Raw genomic sequence first — 27,232 nt, forward strand, 5'->3', positions numbered from 1 at the left:
ACTCATCTAAAAAGACATACACGTGCACGCGCGCACACATACACGCATGCACAGACACACACCAACACAAAAATACATACACTCGTACCCCAATGGGGGTCCAGGAAAGGAAGACATCAGGTGCAGACACAGCAGTTTCTTCAGCTCAAGTCAAAATCATTCTGTTGAAGTCAGTTCCAATGGGGTTTACCTCTCCATCTTTCTCCCTGTCTCTCCCCACTCAGCTTTTTTCAGATCTACTCCTCTGGAGCATCATTCAAAGTTTCCAAATTCCAAACAGACTCAAATGCACACTTCACAGCAGGCCTTGCCACCATCACACAGATATCTGTGTGGAAGAGAATCTGAATATAGATGAAAAAGGAGAACCATCAACCAAGTTAACTGTGAACTAATCAAAACAGACAGTCTGTATTAAGCCTCCTGGCGGATGCACTGTTTACATACTTGAGGAGATTGTGATCAATGCCTTGCTGCTTCGATGCGGAAATCTGAAGCTATGGTGGTAAGCCAAGGGTGTGTGTGTGTATTGCTATGTCTGCTTGTCTGTCTGTCTGTCTGAGCATGCTTTTACCTGTGTGTCCATGTGCTCACATGCTCACATGTTTAACACTGCATACATGGATTAATACATTCGCATCACAAGCCCCCATTAATAGTCGAATGATGAGATGGGGGGGGACCAAAGTTCACTGCCTCTCTCCTCTTTCCATCCAGCTGGCAATGTTGAGTTCATGCATTTTGCAGTTATCAGCTGAGTACAGAGTACAGCTGGTTAGCACGGCACAGCATGGCACAGCTCTGGTGGCTCCATGCCTCATTGGACCCCAATGTAGCGTGGTCAGCAGCAACGCAGAGCAGGTAGAGGAATGGACTTATCTCTGATGAAGAATTTCACTGTAAAATGAGATAAACACCATTTGAAAAGGTGACTCCCAGCTCCTATTAGTGAAGTTAGCGGCCGTCTTGGACCCTTGAATGATAATTTTAGCATCATTTTAGAGGACGCAGTGCTGAATGAAACCTATCTGACCTGATTATGATTAATTGACCTGACCTGATTATATCAATGAGTACATGCTGACATATTTTCCCTTCCACTTAGACGTATAGCATTGTAGACATATAAGATATATTATATAGTGATATAGCTATGTCGCTTCTCTCTCTCGAGACAGCAACCAGCTATAATGTAAGTCATTCTACAGAGAAGTAAAATGCCTGCAATATAATGCAAACCACTTATATGTGGGGGCATTATGATTCGCCCAACCTGGGAGACTTGCAAGAGGCACAGTTGAGGTTCATTCACCATGTGGTAGTTCACATGACTGTTGATTAACCCCCATTAGCTTTCCTGAGGATGAATTGTGTGAACTTTCAGTTATAAACTTGTGTTTCGGTTAGTAGGTCACCTTGAAACTATGATTAAGACGTGTGGGCTTCAAATGCAAGAACAGAGAATTTGTATTACATGTAGAGTCAGTATAGGACTTATTTACATCCTTGTTCTGCTGTGTTGCAGTTAAAACAACATATGGGCTCCCAAGAGTAGTATCTTTAGTTACTGATGGATTGTCAGGAGACGTAAGACTATGGGGGGAAAACATCCCTCATAGCAGTTCTCTCTCTCTCTCTCTCTCTCTCTCTCTCTCTCTCTCTCTCTCTCTCTCTCTCTCTCTCGTCTCTCTCTCTCTCTCTCTCTCTCTCTCTCTCTCATCTCCTCTCTCTCTCTCTCTCTCCTCTCTCTCTCTCTCTCTCCTCTCTCTCCTCTCTCTCTCTCTCTCTCTCTCTCTCTCTCTCTCTCTCTCTCTCTCTCTCTCTCTCTCTCTCTCTCTCTCTCTCACCCTGTAACGCCCTTGTACGTTTTTCTGTCTTGCATATATCTGTATGAGCTCTACTGCTACTACTACTACTAGACACACACATACACACACACAAGCAGCCAAATGAGCACACTCTATCATGTAAACATATGTTTGCACTCCAGGCTAGAAACAAACACACACACACACATACACATGCACGCACGCCACGCACACACATACAGTTAAGCCCCACATTTAAACATACAGCGTTATTCTACACCCTGCAGCAACCCTTAGGGAAACCTGGCAGGTGTAGAGTTACATCACTGGCACACTTTATCATTAGCCACAGCTCATTAGGATAAACTGGCTCTCCTCCTCCAATGCTCGCTTCACTCTTGATGAATCATGTCCCACACGTTGCGCAATGCTGAGTGTCTATGACCTGAGTTGGCTTAACAAAACTGAAAAACTCACAGTAACTGTGAAGGATGTTGCCTTATATGTTCAGCACCCCCGATATTTGTACTGGCCTTTTAAAGCCAGATTTCTCACAAGACACGAGTATGTGATGTTTCATCGGTATCTGTGAGATCAATTCCACGTGAAATCAAATGAAGAAAAAAAAAAAACCCACCTCAGCACTTTGACGGCTTTGTTCACTGAATGCACTCTCTACCACAGCGGCTAAATAAAACAAGATGTCACAACCATCAGGCAACTTTTTCATTAGCCGGCAAATGTCTGCATAGGTGGGATGAGCGTGGATGAGCTAGCTGGGCTTTTTATTTTTTGGTTGTAGGAGGATGAACGGATAGTGGTGGGGAGCGGAGGAGGAACAGGTCTGAACAAGCGGAGGATGCTGATAAAAATTCACTTAACCATGGACCGAAACTGGATCCCCCCCCCTATGAGAGAGAGCCCGACTCAGTGCATCTTGAAACACAATACGGCATCTGATTGGATAGAGAGCGCCTTTCATCATCAGCCATGTGACCAGATCTTGCTGTGGTAAGTGGCTCTGGGTATGAATGAACCTCATGAGGAATGAGGTAAATGTGAGTTATTTTGTCTATTTCAAACTACTTAGAATAATTACCATATAATGCATGAACTACTACTCGCCATTATCGCTACACATTTAACGCCACTGTGTCATAATGCCTTAATGCTGAGTGTGTTTGAATACTGAAAATCTATATCATACTGAATATAGCATGATATAGGTATATTTTACTGTCAGTTGTTTGTCTTTACACTGAGTTTGACACTGCATGTGAGGTCCTGTTGCCCCTGTACCACATGTGAGAGTATTTTCTTGTGTTACTACATGGGTTGTCAATATGGTGTCATTTTGTTCCGTCGGCACCGACACCACCAGGACAAGTTCCTGTACATTTATTGCACTTGGCAAATAAACCATTCCTAATTTGGATTATGAGAGCCTGTGGGCCTGGCTCAGTGCTGTTTTTAATACCTTGGAGAGATGGATGAGGGACTTGAAATGGAACAGCAGAGTGAGGGAGACAGAATGATAGATGGAGCAGGCAGAGGCAGAGAGGGAGCTCGCTTTGTGGATGCAGGCCAGGATTTCCGGGAGAGGGGTGAAAGCCAGCAGGGAGAGCTTTCTCCGATCCTTCCGTCTGTGATTTTTTTTCCGTCCTCCCCATTGTGTTCAACCCTCCCCGTATTCTCTCCATCTCTCCTGTCCTCCTTCGCTGATCATTCTTTCTGTGACACCCTCCCCTCCTCCAAAATACACCGTCCATCTGTCTCCATTCCTCTCTTCCTTCACCCCGCTCTTCTGCCCTCTCTTTCATTCTCCTCGGCTCTTCAGTGAGGTGCTGACAGAGCTTCTCTGGCACATGTTGAGCAGATGAACCTCCCACACACAAACACACGCACAGGGAAGGACGCATAGACATGCACACATGCAAGCTGTATGGATAACCTCAACAATCTCACAGCTACCTCAGCTTATATACAGACAATGGATGAAACAAAGTCTATTGGTGTGTCTTGTACTGTCGCCTGTGCGATTGTGTTACTATATGCTGGTGTCAACAAGTAGCATGGTGGCCTTGTGGTTCAAACGCTGGCCATGTAATGAAAGGCTGAAGGTTCTGTCCCTGCAACAGCCAATGATGTGCGAACGGCAACCTATCCTGTCCCTGTTTAAGTGTCCTTGAGCATGACGCTAAACCTCTGCCTGCTTATTCACTGTGAAAGCCCCCAACAAAATGCACAATAATTACCATCTTCAACATTCATTGTATGTCACATCATACGATGGGAGAAATGTAAAATCTTAATACAGCCCCCCCTTTGTCATATTGGGTGTGTTGAAGTGAGGTTATCGTTACATTGAGGTCAGCCCTATCTTCCCTCAACCCTATGTTCCTTCAGCCCTCAGCCCTGCGTTCCTTCAGCCCTGTGTTTCTTCAGCCCTATGTTCCCTCAGCCCCATGTTCCCTCAACCCTGTATTCCCTCAGTCCTATGTTCCTTCAGCCCTATGTTCCCTTACACCTACGTTCCTTCAGCCCACTGTCTCCTCAACCCTATGTTCCCTTAGACCTGATGTTCCCTCAGCCCTGTGGGTTAGCTATCGAATAGGTTAGCTATCGGTTAAGGTTAGGTTAAGGTAAGCATTGGGTTAAGGTAAGGGTTAGGTAGACGTTGAGGTTAAGTCAGGGTAAGGTCGGTTAGGCTAAGTTTAGGTAAGTTTAATGAAAGAGTGTTGAGGGTGTTTGTTTTAACGATGAGACTGTGGCCTACATCAGCCTCTGGCAAGCTGACTGTGTCCTCTGATGCTGAAAATAAGATATTCAAATGGTATCATGGGGAAAAAAACATGCATTTGCAATAATGAGGGAAAGTTTTTGCCTTGAGAAACCTAAAAAAAAGAGAAGAAGGAAGACTGGAACATGTCGGGACCTGTTTACATTCTGTCCACAACTGGCCCATTACAGGATGTCGTCATTTCTACCATGCTCCTCATCATTTGTCCTCCTGGTCACTCAGCAGGGATGCTGTCATGGCCACAGTTTTCTTGTCTTATGACCTGACCATCGCCTGAATTTTCAGACATGACTAGAACTTGGTCAGAGCCTCTGACTCTGTTGGCCGTCTTTAATCCTGTCAAACTGAACTAGCCAAGACAGCTATTGCTATAATTACTATTGCAGCAACACATCATCAGTAGGGTCAAACTAACCTGCCTCACGATGGACTAAACCCAGCTCATGTTCCCTATTAGAGACATTTCATTCAAAATCAAACAAACGATTTTGTACATGACTTGAAAACCGTATCTGGGAAATTCCCTAAGAATGGCCAAAGGGACAATGTGTGTGGGGCCTTTGGTCGCTTTGGAAATGCCAATTTGTACGTAGTTGTAGTAACGGCCCTTGCTTATTTCTGGACAATGACCTGGTCTTGGTTCTGTATCATGAGGGAACTGTAAAAATGTCAAACCCAACAGGAACTAGAGGACATACTGTACACTAAGTATGCAGTACAAAGGGACTGACTGGGAATTTATTGCAGCTTTGTGTCCTCGGTCGCGCTCAAAGCAGCCGTAATGAGACAGGCCAGCGTTTACAGTTCACTTTGGTCTTTGGCAGTGTTCATACCTCTTGTACCTCTCGACCTCCTGGCACAATTCCAGGCTAAAGGGGGTTTTCGGGCTCAGTTTAATGGGATTGATGAGATTCAATAAAGACATTTATTCTGATATGATAAGAAGTATTCCCTAATGTTGTGATGTTGAGTGTTTTCAGGGATAAAAAGCAAGTGTTCAACAACAGCTTTTTTTCCCCCACTGGCGGAAGGGATTGTGTTGTGTAAGCTGATCATGGATACAAACCAAGTTTGGGTTCAGAGATGCACAGCGCTGCAATGTACACTGGAGAGCGCTTCCTTGCCTTGCAATATGTCTTTGCTGTCAAACAGCAGTTCGTGTTGAACAAAAGGTTGGACAAAGGCTGTGCAACAGACGACGCTTTCTTGCGGGAACTTGAGCAATCCATGCTTGAGTATAAAGTAATCAAATGATTCATCAGAGTAACTTGCTGAACTCCAAAAACACATGCATTAAATCAACATGATTTGGTGCGAAACATTTTTTTTTTTGTTGCCAGAAAGGGTTTGTTTCTTGTCAAAGAAAATAATTACTGCATTATCGGGCAGATATCAGTACTTGATATTTCCTTTAGCGCTCAAGTCCATGGGAGCCTTGTTCTCTGCTCGACGGAAATCTCTGCATTAGCTGGGGTCATACTTCTTCCCTGGGTGTATTTTGACAGGGAAGTATTAAACAGAGCATTGCATCATCCCTGTATAGATCCTAACCTATGTTATAAGAGCGGGATTCATCATTAAGTCCTTTCACATATATGATGTGGCAGGGCAACACCGTGAAACATAAGAAAGCACAGAAACTATGTGTGTGTGTGTGTGTGTGTGTGTGTGTGTGTGTGTGTGTGTGTGTGTGTGTGTGTGCATGTGTGTGTTCATACGTGCATGTGTGCATGCATGCGTGGTGTGTGTGTGTGTGTGTGTGTGTGTGTGTGTGTGTGTGTGTGTGCATGCATGCATGTATTTTGTGCTTGTGTGCTTGGGAAAATCTGTACTGCAGTGCATGTGTATGTGTCAGTGTGCACATTAAGGCGTGTGTGTGTGTGTGTGTGTGTGTGACAGAGAGGGAGCAAGAGAGAGCGAGGAGAGAGAGATGGAGTGTGAGCGTCCATGTGTCTGTGTAACATATGTTTCTTGTTGGATTTTATTGGGCGTCTTTGTCCATCTGAACGAGGTTCTCACCTCTTAAGGCAGCGGGTTCATGTGGGAAGTGAGATATGAGAAACTAAGAAATAGATTGTGCTAATGATGGAAGACCTAATCCACGTAAGGTTAATAAATAATTAAATACATAACACTTCATCATCGCTTTACCTGAAAGAATGAAGAGATTAACAACTGGGGGAAGCACGAGCAAGTAAACGAGTGAAAGCTGTTAATTTGAATGTGGGGTGGTCAGTGACAGGGGGTGTTGGACGTCGAGGGGTGCCCACCATTTCCTGGCTGCTCACCGGGACCTCCTTGACATCCCGTCTTGGGAAGTCCTAAACTCATCTCAGAAGCATTTCACATTATAAACCTAATGGTTTCGAGTGTTACATTCCAAAATGAGACATCCATCGTTTGGAAAACATTACACATATTCTTGCATAAGTGTACTTGATACCAGAACACCTTAGGCCTAAGATCGATGATAGACTTTGTGGTCCTATCATCAGATTTGCGATGGTATGTTTTGGACACTCGGGTGAAGAGAGGAGTAGAGCTGTCAACTGATCACCACCTGGTGGTGAGTTGAATCAGATGGCGGGGAAGGCTGCCGGACAGACCTGGCAAACCCAAACATGTAGTGAGGGTGAACTGGGAACGTCTGGCAGAGGCCCCTGTCCGTGAGGTCTTCAACTCCCGGAAGAAGTTCTTGTGTATCCCAAGGGAGGCTGGGGACATGGAGTCTGAGTGGGCCATGTTCAAAGCCTCTATTGTAGATGCAGCAGGCAGGTGGACATTGGTGGTGAGGGAAGCCGTCAGGCTGAAGAAGGAGGCCTTTCGGACTTGGTTGGCCCTGGGGTCTCCTGAAGCAGCAGACAGGGACCGGGAGGCCAGAAGGGCTGCTGCTTCGGCGGTCACAAAAGCAAAAACTCGGGTGTGGGAGGAGTTTGGTGAGGCTATGGAGGAGGATTTTCAGTTGACCTCAAGGAAGTTCTGGCAAACCATTTGGCGACTCAGGAAGGGGAAGCAGGGCTTGACTCAGGCTGTGTTCAGCCGGGGAGGGGAACTGTTGACCCGGACTGGGGATGTTGTCGAGCGGTGGAAAGAACACTTTGAGGAGCTCCTGAACCCGACTAACACGTCCGCAGTGGAGGAGGTAGAGTCTGAAGACTCAGGGGAAGCCCCGCCCATATCTCTGGCAGAGATTGCTGAGGTAGTTAAAAAGCTCCTCGGTGGATGAGATGTGAACTGAGATGCTGAAGGCTCTGGACATTGTTGGGCTGTCTTGGTTGACACGCCTCTTCAGTGTTAGTTGGAGGTCGGGGACAGTACCTGTGGAGTGGCAGACTGGGGTGGAGTTCCCATATTCAAAAAGGGGGACCGGAGGGTGTGCTCCAATTATCGAGGCATCACACTGCTCAGCCTCCCTGGGAAAGTCTACTCTAGGGTGCTTGAAAGGAGGCTCCGACCGATTGTCAAACCTCGGATCCAGGAGGAACAATGCGGATTCCGTCCTGGCCGTGGAACAATGGACCAACTCTTTACCCTTGCAGAAGTGCTGAGAGGGGCATGGGAGTTTGACCAGCCAGTCTACATGTGTTTTGTGGACTTGGAGAAGGCTTACATCCGTGTACCCTGGGGCACTCTGTGGGGGGTGCTGCGGGAGAGCTGTGTCCGCATTCTTGGCACAAAGTCAAACATGTTTTCAGTGGGTGTCGGACTCTGCCAAGGTTGTCCGTTGTCTCCGATTCTGTTTGTGATATTCATGGACAGGATCTCAAGGTGCAGCCAAGGTGAGGAGTGTGTCCGTTTTGGGAACCTCAAAATTGCATCTCTGCTCTTTGCAGATGATGTGGTTCTGTTGGCTTCATCAGAACACAACCTCTGGCGTGCACTGGGGTGGTTTGCAGCTGAGTGTGAAATGGCTGGGATCAGAGTCAGCACCTCCAAGTCTGAGGCCATGGTTCTTTACCGGAAAATGGTGGATTGCTCCCTCCGGGTTGGGGATGAGTTGTTGCCTTAAGTGAAAGAGTTCAAGTATCTCGGGGTCTTGTTCACGAGCGAGAGTAGGATGGAGCGGGAGATTGACAGGCAGATTGGTGCAGCATCAGCAGTAATGCCGACCATATACTGGACCGTTGTGGTGAAGAAGGAGCTGAGCCGGGAGGCAAAGCTCTCAATTTACCAGTCAATCTTCATTCCAATCCTCATTTATGGTAATGAGCTTTGGGTAGTGACCGAACGGGTGAGATCGCAGATACAAGTGGCTGAAATGAGTTTCCTCCGTAGGGTGTCTGGGCTCAGCCTGAGAGATAGGGTGAGGAGCTCAGACATCTGGAGGGAGCTTGGAGTAGAGCCGCTGCTCCTTCGCATTGAAAGGAGCCAGTTGAGGTGGTTCGGGCATCTCATTAGGATGCCTCCTGGGTGCCTTCCTTTGGAGGTTTACTGGGCACGGCCAACTGGGGGGAGACCCCAGGGTAGACCCAGAACTCGCTGGAGGGACTACATGTCCAATCTGGCCTGGAAACGCCTTGGGATCCCCCAGGAGGAGCTGGAGGACGTTGCTGGGGACAGGGACGTCTGGAGTGTCCTACTTAGCTTGCTGCCACCGCGACCCGACCCCAGAAAAGCCACTGAAGATGAGATGAGATGAGAGATATTCTCACATAATTGTTTAAAAAAAAAGTTGAAACAATGCAGCACGGCCCTGGGGTGATAATTCATAATGGTAACAATGTTACCAAGTAGGCTTTCTATATTTTCAGAAATGCTGAATGCATCCTTAAGGTAACGATTTTTCTCTGAAACATATATTTACCGATTTGGGATGGATGCATCTTATCCTAAAAATAAATGTGTAGATATAACAAAGCTTACTGAGAAACCTTAAAAGAGATTCCAAATCAAGTATTGTTCTAATATATTATCTCTCTTTGGCATGCTGCGGTCTGGGGACTGTTGGGAGGGGTTTGACATATTTGGCTACAGTTGTAAAGACGGCAGGAAAATTCATTTCTGGAGACTGTCAAAGTCATTTGTTATCCCTGGCCCTCCCAAAGCAAGGGAGCGACCCAAGGTCTCTCTTCTTCTTTGTGTTTATCCATTTCTCCCCGTTTGATTGTCTCCTCTCTCTCTCTCTCTCTCTCTCTCTCTCTCTCTCTCTCTCTCTCTCTCTCTCTCTCTCTCTCTCTCTCTCTCTCTCTCTCTCTCTCTCTCTCTCTCTCTCTCTCTCTCTCTCTCTCTCTCTCTCTCTCTCTCTCTCTCTCTCTCTCTCTCTCTCTCTTTTCCTTCTGCTCTGCTTCAACATTCCACCCTCTTTTATGTACTCATGATTTCTTCGTCCTCCTCTCCCCTACTTTCCCCCCCTCCCGACCTCCCTCCCCATTCCCCAGCCCTGCCCTGGGCTAATGCAGCCTGAGGGAAGTGTGTGGATGACTGAATCAGAACTGGAGTCCAAATCTGTCTGCTGATAGACATGCACATCCAAGGAACTTGACTTGGAAGGTTGCTCGTGCGTGGAGCCTAACAGCACACTGTGAAGTGGAAAAGTTAAAGGGGGGGTCCATATTTGTGTGTGTGTGTGTGTGTGTTTAAGGTTTTTCTATCATTCCGTGGCTTCCTAGTACATTCCCTACCTATTCAAGTCTGAAAATTCAGATTTTGGTTGAAGTGCATATGTTTTAGCATCAAAATGATATTGTCATAACCCCTTCTAAAAACTTTTTCCCATGTGACCTGACGTAGATTTCTGCACTTTCTTTAACACTTTCATCACTCTCCACGCGGACACCATCAGAGAACTACATGTGCGTGCTTGCGTGTGTGTGTGGGGGGGAGGGGCATCATTTTTTTTTTGCTGAAGGCTGAGTGGGCATTCCCATTTGAACAACCCAGAACAGAACTCACATGGTGTCCGCCTTTAAGCACGCAAAGGAGGTACAAGATACTACATATGGGGAATAGAAGGGATCTTTTGTACAGAAAAGAAGAAGAAAACTGAACATGTTCACAAACACGGGAAGTATGCCAATACATTATGCTATGCTAAGTTGGTGGTTTTCAAAGATGTATATGGTCCCACTTTGTTTGAAGGGATGTGCATAAGACTCGCATGACATTGTCATAACCACGACACGACACCTGTTATGAACATGAAGGAATATTTATGAATGCTTGCGACTGCTGTCATTAAGTGTCAGTCGGTCAATTATGTAATTTTTAATGCAAAGTTGACATTGAAACGTCTTTGTTGTCTTTGCTGTTGAGTGGGACCGAGGGCGATCGATTTGATATATTTCATACATCTGTAGCTCGAAAACAGACATCTCAAACAATGTCAACTTTGCATTAAAAATGACATAATTGACCGACTGACACTTAATGAGCAGTCATAAACATTCATAAAGACTCCATGTTCATGACAGATGTGTCATGTCAGTCTTATGCACACCCCTTCAAAGTGTTAATTCAGACTATACAAACTATAATTTAGAACCATACAGCCAACGAACAAATGTGTATGTGTGTGTGTGAGAGAGCGAGCGAGAGCGAGAGAGATCAAAGTTGGGGTAAAATTCGCTGCTGCCATATCATACAAAACCAACAGAAACACACAAGTGCACACACAGATGCACATTAAAACACACTTTCTTCCTCACTCAACGTCAAGGATGCTACCTTTATTTGCACACTCACACACACAGAAACACAATACACATTGAAATCTGTTATTTAATGACTTTTGATCAAATTTAGTTGATGGTACTTGAAGCTCAGTGAGGCTAACCTTTTCATACTGACTTGTGACTGTGTGTGTGTGTGTGTGTGTGTGTGTGTGTGTGTGTGTGTGGTTTACTCTCACCTAGATGCCTTTGGTTGTTTGTTCTTCAGCATGCTTCAGTAAACATGAAGCCAACGGGCTCATGTCATTGCACAGCCCCCATCCCCACCCCCACCATGCGTGGTCTCCTCTGTACACATAAGACGGTAACCCCCGCTCGTAAAGGGTGCTGAGACAATTAAACGACCTATGTCTCAGAGAGTGGTCAATTTAAATTTTTTTAACTGCAGGCATCTTATCCCACATAGCTTTCATGCCTTACATACCTGTGCTCGGCTAATGCTAAACTACCTCCCGTAAAGTTCAGATATTTTAACCACCCAATGCCTACTTTGTTTTACTGTGTTGGGAAGTTGACCGTTCATGGTCTTCCAGTCAGCAAAGGCTTAAAGAGTAGACACTGTTTTACAGGTAAGGTTTAGCATTACCTCAAAGAGTGAGGTCATCCTATTATTTTCTGTAGCTGGCATATATTAACTGGGACAAATACTGGGGACCAGTACTTGAAATGTCATAGGTGTGACTCTGGTACTAGCCAATAGGGGTCGATGAGTTGGATGTGTGTCCAATAAAAATGTCCTTGAGCAAAAAACTGAACCACCAACCCTATTCCTATGCTACAAATCACTCTGAATTAGATCACCATTGTATAGATGCCCTAACATGTGAAAGTGAAATCTGCAGATGGGGGAAGACTGATCTTTAAGAGACTTAGGCATTGTTTCTCATTTCTTTTGTAGGTATACATCTCAAACCATGTCTTCTTCTTTGTCTTTGGCTGCTCACATTAGACATTGCTACAGTGGATAATCTCTTTCCATCTCTTCCCGTCCTCTGCATCTTCCTCTGTCACGCCAGCCAACTGCATGTCCTCCCTCACCACATCCATAAACCTCTTTGGCCTTCCTCTTTTCCTCTTGCCTGGCAGCTCCACCTTCCGCACCCTTCTCCCAATACCCAGCATCTCTCCTCCACACATGCCCAAACCATTTCAATCTCTTACTTTGTCTCCAAACCGTCCAACCTGAGCTGTCCCTCTAATATACTCATTCTTAATCCTGTCCATCTTCCCCAGTCCCAACAAAAATCTTAGTATCTTCATCTCTGCCACCTCCAGCTCTATCTCCTGTCTTTTCATCAGTGCCACCATCTCCAAGCCATACAACATAGCCGGTCTCACTACCATCTTGTAAACCTTCCCTTTAACTCTTTTCCACCCACTTCATCCTGCCTGCACTCTCTTCTTCACCTCTCTTCTGCACTCCCCATTACTTTGAATGGTTGATCCCAAGTATTTAAACTCATCCACCTTCTTCACCTCTACTCCTTGTATCCTCACCATTCCGCTGTCCTCCATCTTGTTCATGCATATGTATTGTCTTGCTCCTACTGACTTTCATTCCTATTCTCTTCAGTGCATACCTCCACCTCTCCAGGCTCTCCTCAACCTGTTCCCTACTCTCACTACAGATCACAATGTCATCCGTGAACATCATAGTCTACAGAGACTCCTGCCTGATCTTGCTGTCAACCTGTCTATCACCATTGCAAACAATAACGGGCTCAGAGCTGATCCTTGAAGTAATCCCATCTCCACCTTGAACCCATCCGTCATTCCTACCACACACCTCAGCACTGCCACACTGCCCTCATACATATCATGCACCCCTCCTACATACTTCTCTGTCACTCCTGACTTCCTCATACAATACCACACCCCCTCTCTCAGCACCCTGTCATATACTTTCTCTAAATCCACAAAGACACAATGTAACTCCTGGCCTTCTCTATACTTCTCCTTTAAAATTCTCAAAGCAAACATCGCATCTGTAGTGCTCTTTTGTGGCATGAAACCATACTGCTACTCACCAATCATCACCTCTCCTCTTAACCTAGCTTCCACTACTCTTTCTTATCAAGTTCTGATCAAATTTAAACCTCTGTAGTTACTACAGTTCCGCACATCTCCCTTATTCTTGAAATTCGGTACCAGTACACTTCTTCTCCACTCCTCAGGCATACTCTCACTTTCCAAGATTGTGTTTAACAATCTAGTTAAAAACTTCACTGCCCTCTCTCCTAAACATGTCCATACCTCCACAGGTATGTCATCAGGACCAACAACCTTTCCACTCTTCATCCGCTTCATAGCTGCCCTCACTTCATCCTTGTTAATCTACCGCACTTCCTGGTTCACTATCCACACAACAAACTTTTTCTCTTTAATTTTCTTCATTCATCAGCCCCTCGAACTACTCCTTCCACCTTCTCAACACACCCTTCTCGTCTGTCAGCACATTTCCATTTCTATTCTTCATCAACCTAACCTGCTGCACATCCAGCTCGGTCTCTCTATCCAATCGGCACAAGTCCTTTTCTCCTTCCTTAGTGTCCAACCTCTCATACAACTCACCATATGCCTTTTCCTTTGCCTTCACCACCTCTCTTCACCTTACGCTCCATCTCCTTGTACTCCTGTCTACTTTCTCCATCTTTCTGACCATCCTTCTACTTTGCCAACTTCTTCCTCTGTATACTTTGCTGTACTTCCTCATTCCACCACCAAGTCTCCTCGTCTTCATTGCTCTGTCCAGATGACACACCAAGTACCTTCCTAGCTGTCTCCCTCAATATTTCTGCAGTGCTTGCCCAGCCATCCATCAACTCTTCACTTCCACCCAGTGTCTGTCTTAACACCTCCCTGAACTCCACACAACAGTCTTCCTTTTTCAGCTTCCACAATTTCATCCTTGAATTTGCCTTCACTTTCATCCTCTTCTTGATCTCCAAAATCATCCTACAGACCACCATCTGATGCTGCCTTGCTACGTTCTCCCATTACCACCATGCAGTCTCCAATCCCTTTCAGATTGCACCCCCTACATTAAGATATAGTCCATGTGTGCACCTTCCTCCACTCTCATACGTCACCCTGTGTTCCTGCGTCTTCTTAAAATATGTATTCACCACAGCCATTTCCATCCTTTTCGCAAAATCTACCACCATCTGTCCTTCCACAGTCCTCTCCTTGACACCATACCTACCCATCACCTCATCGTCATCTTTGTTCCCTTCACCAACATGCCCATTGAAGTCCATTCCAATCACCACTCTCTCCTCCTTGGGAACACTCTCCACCACTTCATCCAACTCACTCCAGAATTATTCTTTCTCTTCCATCTCACACCCAACGTATGGGGCATATGTGCTGTTAACATTAATTATCACAGCTTCGATTTCCAGCTTTCATACTCATCACTGTCTGACACTCTCTTCACCTCCAACACACTGCTGACATATTCTCCCTTCAGAATTACCCATTTCTCCTCCAATCCGCATCATGGTAGAAGAGTTTGAACCCTGCTCCAATGCTCCTGCCCTTACTCCCCTTCCACCTGCTCTCTTGTACACACAGTATATCTACCTTCCTTCTCTCCATCATATCAGCCAGCTCGCTCCCTTTACCAGTCATAGTGCCAACATTCAAAGTTCTGACTCTCATCTCCACACTCCTATCCTTTCTCCTCTCCTGCTGCCTCTGGACATGCCCTCCCTCTCTTCTTATCCTTCGCCCAACAGTAGTACAGTTTCCACCGGCACCCTGCTGGCCAACAGTACCAGTGGCATTCGTTGGTAACCCGGACCTCCACTGATCTGGTATGGAAATCTGAGTTATGACCCACATATTTGATTTCGCAAAGGTTTTATGCTGGATGCCCTTCCTGACGCAACCTTTCCCATTTATCCGGGCTTGGGACCGGCACAAAGTATGCACTGGCTTGTGCATCCCCAGTGGCTGGGTTAGTTCTCAAACCATGTATTATATAAAAGATTTCTCATTTGATAAATGAGGAATGTACGCGTGCAGTCTGTCGTCCTCTGAGGTCTCCATGGTGATGGTGGTTGTCACCTGGACACTGCTTGGCGTCCCCCCATCACATTTTCTTTTTTTTTTTTTTGTGGAATTTCCCCCCATTTTCTCCCCAGTTGTATCCGGCCAATTACCCCACTCATCTGAGCCATCCCAGTCACTGCTCCACCCCCTCTCCCGAGCCGGGTAGGGCTGCAGACTACCACATGTCTCCTCCGATACATGTGGAGTCGCCAGCCGCTTCCTTTCACCTGACAGTGAAGAGTTTCACCAGGGGGACGTAGCACATGGGAGGATCACACTATTCCCCCCCAGTTTCCCCTCCCCCCTGAACAGGTGCCCTGACTGACCAGAGGAGACGCTAGTGCAGCAACCAAGAAACATACCCGTATCTGGCTTTCCACCCGCAGACACAGCCAATTGTGTCTGTAGGAACACCTGACCAAGCCAGAGGTACAGTGGTACTTGAAAGTGTGTGAACCCTTTAGAATTTTCTATATTTCTGCATAAATATGACCTAAAACGTCATCAGATTTTCACACAAGTCCTAAAAACAGAACCCAATTAAACAAATGAGACAAAATATTATACTTGGCCATTTATTTATTGTGGAAAATTATCCAATATCACATATCTGTGAGTGGCAAAAGTATGTGAACCTCTAAGATTAGCAGTTAATTTGAAGGTGAAATTAGAGTCAGGTGTTTTCAATCAATGGGATGACAATCAGGTGTGAGTGGGTGCCCTTTTTTATTTAAAGAATAGGGATCTATCAAAGTCTGATCTTCACAACACATGTCTGTGGAAGTGTATCATGGTAAGAACAAAGGAGATTTCTGAGGACCTCAGAAAAAGCATTGTTGATGCTCATCAGGCTGGAAAAGGTTACAAAACCATCTCTAAGAGTTTGGACTCCACCAATCCACAGTCAGACACATTGTGTAAAAATGGAGGAAATTCAAGACCACTGTTACCCTCCCCAAGAGTGGTCGCCCATCAAAGATCACTCCAAGAACAAGGCGTGTAATAGTCGGCCAGGTCACAAAAGAACCCGGGGTAACTTCTAAGCAACTAAAGGCCTCTCTCACATTGGCTAATGTTAATGTTCATGAGTCCATCAGGAGAACACTGAACAACAATGGCGTGCATGGCAGGGTTGGCAAGGAGAAAGCCACTGCTCTCCAAAAAGAACATTGCTGCCCGTCTGCAGTTTGCTAAAGATCATGTGGACAAGCCAGAAGGCTATTGGAAAAATGTTTTGTCGACAGATGAGACCAAAATAGAACTTTTTGGTTTAAATTAGAAGTGTTATGTTTGGAGAAAGGAAAACACTGCATTCCAGCATAAGAACCTTATCCCATCTGTGAAACATGATGGTGGTAATATCATGGTTTGGGCCTGGTTTGCTGCATCTGGGCCAGGACGGCTTGCCATCATTGATGAAACAATGAATTCTGAATTATACCTGTGAATTCTTTTTTTCTATACATTTATTTCTGATTTTTCCCTTTTTCTCCCAATTTAGTGGCCAATCGATCCCTATTTTAGTTCAAACACCCACCCTCGTACTGCATGCGTTCGCCAACTGCATCTCTCCGTCCGGCAGTCTCGAAGGAGATGCCTCGCCACTTTCGTGACAAGGCGAATCCAGGCCGAACCACTGCTTTTTCTGACACACACAGAGATGCATTCATGTGACGAACACAAGCCCAGGGTTCTTACACTTTTTCACCAATGATTTTCCATGACTTCTCCAAAACCTTTTACTGAATTTCCATGACCAAAATAAATTATTTTATCTCAACGGGACCACCGAAAACTAATTATCGTAACACTAAGTAAAATTAGGTTTACATCTGAAATGTATGGTGCCTCTCTAAAACAAAAAAAAACACCAGACAGGCACACTTAGATAAATTTTCTCATATTTTAATTCCAGTGGTTTAACATTTTTGTCAGTGTCTCAAAAGATAAAAATGCCATCACATTTTCTGTCAGAGATAAACAGAGAGAAATAGCGCATTGGGGTAGGAATGCCAGAGCTAACTACTGATTAATCAGTAATCAGTGCATGAGTTGTCAATATAAAAAAAAGACATAACATAAATAAATTAAATAAATCTTCCAAAATTAACTTCCACTCCTAAAACTAGAGACGGAATATGCAAAGTCTGGAACTCAGTGTGTAGCCTTTAGTCTTTACTTCTGCTCCATCCCACAGCCTCACATGTAAATCCATTTGTTTGGACTGCAAATGGTGGTTTAGGCTTTCGTCAAACAGCACTACATATGCCTTTTGTTGGGACACTTCTGACAGTAAGATTCTTTTAAAGTGCGGAGCAAGCCCAAAAGTACAGACATAGGCACACTTGTTCTCACCACAGGTAAATTTCGCTGCAATTTGGCTGTCCGGGAACATGGCGGCGAAAACACGGGTCGTGTCCTCGGATGACTTGAATGAGTAGTGTGAATTCATGATTTTTAGTGCCCACAGTATCTCCGCTTTGAGGACTTCATTTTTTGCAGAAACGTCCAAAGTTGTCTGCTTTGTTGCTGTGGAAACTGTAGTAGTGTTGCTGGATGTCCTCACAGCATCCGCATTCATAAACTCACCTATGGGTATTACGCTGCTAGCAACTGCGGCTACAGTCTTGTGTTTTTTCCCCTTCAAGTGGCTAACAAGCGCTGCCTCACCCATGTTCGAAATGTCAAATGTTTTACAGCACAGTTTGCATTTAGCACGTCTTGGGTCAGTGTCTTTTGCCAGCCATAATTGGTATTTACCCTTAAAAAGCCATGTATTATTGAAGCTGCACTTACCTGGCATTTTGTCGAAATTGTCTGTTTGCTAGCAGAAGCAACTCCAGGCTAGTGGGCGTGCCTGCAGTTCCTAGGCGCTTGCACGCCGCATGCCCAGTAACACAGACTGAGCCAGACTGAATAAACTTCTCACACCACCAAAATATCACGACGGTCCGTGGCAATTTACATTTTATTATGACACATCGATTTTGTTTGGATTAATTGATGAAACTTTAGATATATTTCCATGACTTTTCCAAACTTCTGAAAAAAATATTATTTTCCATAACTTTTCCAGAACCTGGAAATTGCATTTTAAAATTCCATGACTTTTCCAGGTTTTTCATGACCATACAAACCCTGCAAGCCACCCCCCTCCCGAAGACAGCATTGTCAATTATTGCTGCTTCGTCGAGTCCTGCCATAGCCCGATCTGATGAGACCGGGGCACGAACCCCCGTCCCCAGTAGGCAACTGCATCGACAAAAAGCCGATGCTTAGACCACTACACCACCGCGGACCCCATACCAGTGAATTCTTAAGGAAAATGTCAGGACATCTGTCTGTGAACTGAATCTCAAGAGAACATGGGTCATGCAACGAGACAACAACCCTAAACACACAAGTCGTTCTACCAAAGAATGGTTAAAGACGAATAAATTTAATGTTTTGGAATGGCCAAGTCAAAGTCCTGACCTTAATCCAATCGAATGTTGTGGAAGGACCTGAAGCGAGCAGTTCATGTGAGGAAACCCACCAACACCCCAGAGTTGAAGCTGTTCTGTACGGAGGAATGGGCTAAAATTCCTCCAAGCCAATGTGCAAGACTTATCAATAGTTACCAAAAACGTTTAGTTGCAGTTATTGCTGCACGGGGGGGGGGGGTCACACCAGAAACTGAAAGCAAAGGTTCACATACTTTTGCCACTCACAGATATGTAATGTTGGATCATTTTCCTCAATAAATAAACGACCAAGTATAATTTTTTGTCTTATTTGTTTAATTGGGTTCTCTTTATCTACTTTTAGGACTTGTGTGAAAATCTGATGATGTTTTATGTCATATTTATGCAAAAATATAAAAATTCTAAAGGGTTCACAAACTTTCAAGCACTACTGTAACACAGAGATTTGAACTGACAATCCCCATGTTGGTAGGCAACGGAATAGATTGCTACGCTACCCGGACGCCCCACATTTTCCTTTTTATATATTGTATAAATCCATATAATTTTTTCTCCTGTTTTAATGTTATATCTTCTCTCACTAAGATGCATAAATGTTTTTTTGTTTTTGCTTTTTTTGTTGTTCTTTTACATCGTGATGCTGGTCATGTGGCTCAGGTCCTGGGCTGTTCCGGTGGCGTTTGGACACTGCTTGGCATCCACCTTATCATATTCTTTATATATTTTATAATTCCATTAAAATTCTGTTATCTTCTTTCAATTGTTGTATTCTGTAACTTGTGTAAACACAACATCCATTGCACATCTGTCCGTCTTGGGAGAGAGAGATCCCTCCTCTGTTGCTCTCCCTGAGGTTTCCTCCTATTTTTTCTCCGTTAAAGGTTTTTTTTAGGGCGTTCCTTATCCAATGTGAGGGTCTAAGGCAGGGGTCCCCAATAGGCGGCCCGCGGGCCACGTCCGGCCCGTGACGGTTGATTTATGGTCCGCGAGAATTTTTGGAGAAATGCCAGAAAGAAATTTTTTTATTTCCCTACCAAATTTTTTTTTTTTTAATTTCTTAGTAAAAGTAATACTAGTAATATATCGAAAAATAGATGAAATATCTCTGTTTAAATTATAATACCTGCAACGTATCGACACCAAAACAAACTAACGAACAACATGCTGCTGGAGGTTGAGTGGCCCGTGGTTTTAAAAGTGGCCCTAAAAGTGGCCCTCTAAGAAAAGTAATTGGGGACCCCTGGTCTAAGGACAGGATGTTGTGTTGCTGTAAAGCCCCTTGAGGCAAATCTGTAATTTGTGATATTGGGCTATACAGATAAAGCTGACTTGACTTATATAATAAAAATAATAATGAATAACAAAATACTTAGTGATGAATTCAATAATTCCGTAATTACATAATGTCATCACAAAAATTGTTCTATGAATTTGGTCTGTCCACAATCTAGAAATCTCAAAAAACAAGCGTGACTTTTAAATTTACACATTAATCTTTGTGGTCACAACACAAATATTAAACTTAATCGAACCAAGATAAGGCCTACCATCAATGTGCTTGCTGTTATTGGCAGACTTTGCATTGTACATTTTGGCATTCATCTTACACTCTTCTTCAGAGCTACGGACAGTGAGTCACCACTGTTTCACCACAGCACTTCAAGAAGGGTTTTTTCTTCTCGAGGACAACAGATATTTTGTTGTTTCAAATCAGGGAAAGATGACTTCTGCAGTACTGTTGACCACTGAACACCTCCACTAAAGTAAACAGGGGATTAAAGGAAAAACAATCACAATTTTCAGCATCATCTCTATTATATGTAGGCAACAGGCATGGGCAAAAGTCCATGAACAGTGGGATGGCATCCAGTGCTTTACCTGTGCCCCCCATCCATAGGGTTAGTGGTCGTGTCAGGAAGGGCATCTAACTTGGAATTTTGCCAAATCATTATGCGGATTGACAAGACCATACCGGATCAGTTGAGATTCCATACTGGATCGGTCAAGGCCCAGTTTAACAACGACTGCCACTGGTGCTGTGCTCTCACAGGGTACCAATAGACACTATAAAATCTGCTGTGGCAACCCCTGAGAAACGGGGAATAAGCCAAAAGAAGGAGGACAACACTCCATCAGCAGCCGTAATACTGAACAGTCTACTGTGTGTCTCTGAAATGACTGAAATCGTGTTCATTGCTGGAAAATCTGTGAACGTGAATTTCGTGGCGTGCAGATAGGCTGCATTGTATAAGAAAATGTAAATAACTCAAAATACAACTGTATAATATAGCATTATTATTCCTATTTTCTTATACAATGCAGGCTGCATTGCATAATCTGTTTCAACAAACTAGACATTCGACACAATTTCGGCAGTGTTTCAGAGATACACAGAAGACTGCGTAATAATATGGCTGCAAATGGAGGGTTTTTTCATATAGGGATAAGTTTGAAAATCCTGAATGTTTCCCTTTAAGTGCCTGGGCCAGGGTCACATCAACAACAGTCATAAAGGGGTTCACTTTTGCCATTGCCACTTCAGTTTTTTAACTGGTTCCCGGATATAAACAAGCATCCTTATGGAAGCCACTCCTCATTCCTCTAGACGAATACCAAACTACTATCATGATGAGACCTGCTAACAAAAATAAGAAAACTCAGACTTAATGATCTCCTTTCAGGTGACAACTGTGTTTTTTTCTGTCATAGGACTGTCATTCTAACCACTTGCTGCCAGGTGAGTTTGGGTTTAATCCCTCGGCAGTCAAGGTTAAAACCGGGGGAGCTTAAAGCTGACACTCAGTCAGCCCTGAGGGGGACACACTACTCCACAGACAGACAGTCAGGTGTTACATTGTAAATGTGAATGAGACGGCTTGGAGGGATGGGGTAGCACTGCAAGACACCTAATAGGTGAAATGTCAGCTAAAAAAATATTGCCCCAGGTAGCAGTCTATTCCATTGCCTACCAACACGGGGACCGCCGGTTCGAATCCCCGTGTTACATACGGCTTGGTCGGGCATCCCTACAGGCACAATTGGCCGTGTCTGCAGGTGAGAAGGTGGATGTGGGTATATTTGTCCTGGTCGCTGCACTAGCGCCTCCTCTGATCAGTTAGGGTGCCTGTTCGGAGGGGAAGGGGAATAGTGGCGGGAATAGTGTGATCCTCCCATGCGCTACATCCCCCTGGTGAAACTCCTCATTGTCATATATCGGAGGAGACATGTGGTAGTCTGCAGCCCTCCCCGGATCAGCAGAGGGGGTGCAGCAGAGATCGGGACAACTTGGAAGAGTGGGGGTAATTGTCTTTTGGTACTAGGTTACTGGGCTATATCGAACCTAAATACCAAATCCCATCAAGACTGACTATTACCTGTTGAATTGAAGCCCATTTTACAGAGAAGAAACAAGAGCTTAAAACATAACTTGCTAGCACTAAGTTTGTGGCTCTTATGACCCACTGCAGGACAGCGCTCACAACGGAGAGCTACGTGACAGTTAACGCCACTATATCGATGAGGACTGGCAGGTTAAATCAGCCATCCTATTAACACAGAGTATGCCAGGCAGATGTGGCACGGTGGCGCAGTGGTTAGTGCGGTCGCCTCACAGTAAGAAGTAAGTAAGAAGGTCCTGGGTTTGAGCCCCAGGGTAGTCAAACCTTGGGGGTCAACCCAGGTCGTCCTCTGTTTGGAGTTTGCATGTTCTCCCTGTGTCTATGTGGGTTTCCTCCGGGTGCTGCAGTTTCCTCCCACAATCCAAAGACATGTAGGTCAGGGTGAATCGGCTGTATTAAATTGTCCCGAGGTGTGAATGTGTGTGTGTGTGTGTGTGTGTGTGTGTGTGTGTGTGTGTGTGTGTGTGTGTGTGTGAGTGAGTTTGTGTGTGTCGGCCCTGTGATGGCCTGGCGGCCTCTCCAGGGTGTATCCCTGCCTGCCGCTCAGTGACTACTGGGATAGGAACCAGCATCCCGCGACTCTGATAGCAGGATAAGCGGTTTGGGTAATGGATGGATGGATGGATGGATGGATGGATGGATGGATGGATGGATGGATGGATGGATGGATGAATGTCTTTTGGTAGATTTGGAGTTGGTGACAAAGGAACATTGAAGTAAAATAGAGCTACAGTCCAAAACACGGCTTACATTATATACATTCCAACAAATTCTCATTAGCAGGTCGTCCTAAATTAAAGCTTTGGTGAAACCCCATGACATCAGCATGTGTCAGTTCAAGGTACCCTTCTGCATCTGTACAACTACCAACTCAGTGTGCTATAGACTCCAATGTTAAACCTGAGTCAGTGTTGGATGCCTCGAGCTTTTTATTCTAGGATGGTTCTGGGTAATATATGAATATCAGTCAGGTACAGGTTAGGTAGTGGTTATATTTAGGGTTAAGGTTAGGTCGCAGTTAGTGAGGCTGCCATACAACGTTTCTCCTTATCTTTGTCTAGGTTAATTTGAAGTATTTCTTAAAATATGTCGTCATGCAAGCTGCCTCGATGACTCAACCAACTCAACCAATAAGGACACACCGAAGAGACGTATCTCAATATTCATACAGTGCCCTTCACTACCCTAAGAAGAAAAAAAAAATCTCTACCTGGCAATGCGCTACACAGATGTGAAAGCGTAGCCTGCATGTGATGCCATGGGATTTTTCCATAGGTGCAAACTCCACCCAGAGGACGACCCGGGATGACCCTAACCCTAACCCTATATATAGGACAACCTGGGAATAAAAATGGGCTCCTACATTTGTTTTTGTTTTTTTACATCTGAAAAAGGTTGAAGTCTTGCTTAGCCGAACACGTAAAGAGCAACAGTCACACGATCAGGACAAGAAGGTAGATTCCACTTCATGAATACAAATAAAGAAATGTCAGACTCAAGCAAGATTAGGGTGCTCTGCATGAAATTGTGGACAAAAAAAAAAAATTTTAAATTACCAGTTTTTTCTTCTTCTCCCTTTTCTACCCAATTGTATCCGGCCAATTACCCCACTCTTCTGAGCCGTCCCGGTTGCTGCTCCAGCCCCTCTGCCGATCCGGGGAGCACTGCAGACTAACTACCACATGCCTACTCCGATACATGTGGAGTCACCAGCCGCTTCTTTTAACGTAAACAGTGAGGAGTTTCATCAGGGGGACGTAGCGCGTGGGAGGATCACGCTATTCCCCCCAGTCCCCCCCGAACAGGTGCCCTGACCGACCAGAGGAGGCGCTAGTGCAGTGACCAGGACACATACCCACATCCAGCTTCCCACCCGCAGACACGGCCAATTGTGTCAGTAGGGACGTCCGACCAAGCCAGAGGTAAAACAGGGATTCGAACCGGCGATCCCTGTGTTGGTAGGCAACGAAATAGACTGCTATGCCACCTGGGCGCCCTTATGCTACCAGTTTTTATAGAGCAATCATTGTGCTTGTTTTAATTCAGCAGAGGACATTTTGATAAAGTGAATGTCTTCACAACCTCAGCATGTCTGAAAATTTTTGACCACAACAATATATATATATATATATATATATATATGCTTTTTTTTTTTTTGAGACCTCATCTAAGAGTGGTGTGACAATTCCATGATAGCAAAATTGGGAGACACTGAAAACTTAACTGACATTTGCCAGACAGATAAATACAAATTTATGAAACGTCAGACTGGTTCATCACAACTTCTTCCAGGACGACCAGTAGATACTTTATGTAAGTCGATTGCGGGTCTCTGAGACGGGCAGAGACAATAATTTTGCCCGGTAGTGAAGACATGACAGGCTGCCACAGTAGCAGGGAGAAAACTTCAGTTTACTTGAGCACAGCCGAAGGACCAGCCGTCCTAATATGGTCACAGAAGGGCTTCAAGTACTTGTCAGAGTGCTCAGGTATGCCAGCTATGGTAGTTTGACTGCTGGAGGTCCTGCGCAGGTTGGAGGTAACAATCCGGATGCGATGTGTGTGTTGTTAACCTAATTAGGCTGGGACTGTTTGAGAGGTCTCTCTGCAGGGGGTGTGGGGTTTTTGTGTGCATGCATACATGTGTGTGTGAGGGCACGTGTGAGAGTGTGAATGTGACTAAGTGCACATAATAGAACGAGAGATAGTGAGAATGTGAGTGTGTATGAGTGTGCACATGTGTATGCATGTGTACTTGTGTGTGCATGAAAATGACAGAGAGGGTAAGTGAATGTATATGTGTTGGGGGGTGTTAATCCGCTGTAAGTGTTATGGAGTGCAAGACAGAGAAAGAGAGTGACAGAGAGAGGAAGTTAGAGAATGTGTGTGCTTGCATACCTGCATGCATGCATGTGTGTGTGTGTGTGTGTGTGTGTGTGTGTGTGTGTGTGTGTGTGTGTGTGTGTGTGTGTGTGTGTGTGTGTGCATGTGCGCTTGCATACAGGAAGGTTTAGGGCTACCTTCATCAATGAACGACACATCCCCTTAATGGGATTAACTTTTAACTGGTACACTCACTTCTCTCTTTCACACACCTGTCTAAAAAAACACCAGTGTATGTAAGTGTGTGTGTGTGTGTGTGTGTGAGAGAGAGAGAGAGAGAGAGAGAGAGAGAGAGAGAGAGAGAGAGAGAGAGAGAGAGAGAGAGAGAGAGAGAGAGAGAGAGAGAGAGAGAGAGAGAGACTATCGCTGCAGGGGGGTACCCACTGTTGATTTACTTCATTCTGCAATTACCACTCAGAGGTGCAGGAATTCCAGAAATGAAGGAAGTGTGTTGTGTTCATTTTCTGCCTTCTCTCTTATAAAAAAGTACCTTGAATTAGTTGAATTAGTTGGCTAAGCTTTCCTCGTGTCATACCAAATGTCACCCTTGAAAGTCCACCCGTCATTCACAAAAGTACTTTTATATAATTCAGGATTTGTCAAATTGACTTTCTTAACCAAGACAAATGTGCAGTTATTGCTGGAAAACACATTTTGTTTTTATCCCTTTTTTCCCCAGTCTGACTTACAGTCAATAGTGTATTATTATTCAGTGATGGTTTGGCAGGAGACACGCCTGTATTGGCTGATACAGATATTGTACCATTGTGTCATCATGTATCATATAAGAGTTAAAAACTATTTCAGTTGGCCAGATAAATATCTTTATGCTAACTCATGTAACATGCATACTATAGCACATATAGCAACTACACATTTAATATTACTCTGGTTCAATTAATTGAGTTAAAAGAAACAAGTAAACTACTATTACTGGATCTGTTGGCACAGAAAAATTCAGTTCATCCCCTCTTCATACTTTTACATTGATTATAAAATATTGTGGCGGCACGGTGGTGCAGTGGTTAGCACAGTCGCCTTACAGCAAGAAGGTCCTGGGTTCGAACCTTGGGGGTCATCTCAGGTCATCCTCTGTGTGGAGTTTGCATGCTCTCCCCGTGTCTGCGTGGGTTTCTTCCAGGTGCTCCAGTTTCCTCCCACAGTCCAAAGACATGTAGGTCAGGTGAATTGGCTGTACTAAATTGTCCCTAGGTCTGAATGTGTTGGCCCTGTGGTGGACCGGCGGCCTGTCCAGGGTGTTTCCCCACCTGCTGCCCAATGACGGCTGGGATAGGTGCCAGCATCCCGCGACCCGAATTCGGATAAGCAGCTTGGATAATGGATGGATGGATAAAATATTGTCCAATTGTTTTTGTATGGAGTTAGTGTCATGACCCTTGAAACTTGTTTAAAAGTCATATCATGTTAAAAACAGGTGGATGTCAGTAAGAAAAAGAACATAATTATTCTCTTCACTCACTGAGGAAAAAAAAGGAAGCCCTCTTAAAGAGGTCTTTGGCCTGCAACGGCTACAAATGTGACAGTACTGGTGAACAATGGACAAATGTGTCATAAAGTCCCCGCAGAGCCTCGTTTCTATAACGGCACGCTATGATTTAACTGAGCCCACCCCAGCCTGAGTGAACCGATTCCTCTGAAGACAGGATAATGATAACAAATAACTGCCCCCCCCATCACCCCCCACATCCCTACCCTCCACCTCACCCCATTCTGCCTTTGCTAGTGACAGAGATGACACAGACAGATAGATGGATGACAGGAGAAAACAAATCAGAGATGGGAGGCAGATAGATGGTGATGAACGATTGGGAGCCACTGCACATGCATTCATCCATTAAGCTCACGATTATGAAATCTCCTCGCTCTGTGGGGTTTTTTTTTCTTTTGCTAAGGCTCCAGAATATAATGTAAAAAGGGGCTTCGCCGGCAGAAAGCTCCATTTCTGAAACCCTTATTTCCATTGTCATTTCTATAATTGCCGTCCTTGGGGAGAGTGAAGCTAAAAAAATAGATTATGAAAGAAATGGATAATTCATGCAAATAATTGAGCATAAAGAGCTCATGCGTCTAAGATATCCATCTCCAAAAGCCAGCATGGTCACTGCCTAGCGGCATTAGCCATACGAAAACACTCAAA

The sequence above is a fragment of the Lampris incognitus genome, chromosome 3 (genome assembly GCF_029633865.1).
Source record: "Lampris incognitus isolate fLamInc1 chromosome 3, fLamInc1.hap2, whole genome shotgun sequence".
NCBI lineage: Eukaryota > Metazoa > Chordata > Actinopteri > Lampriformes > Lampridae > Lampris > Lampris incognitus.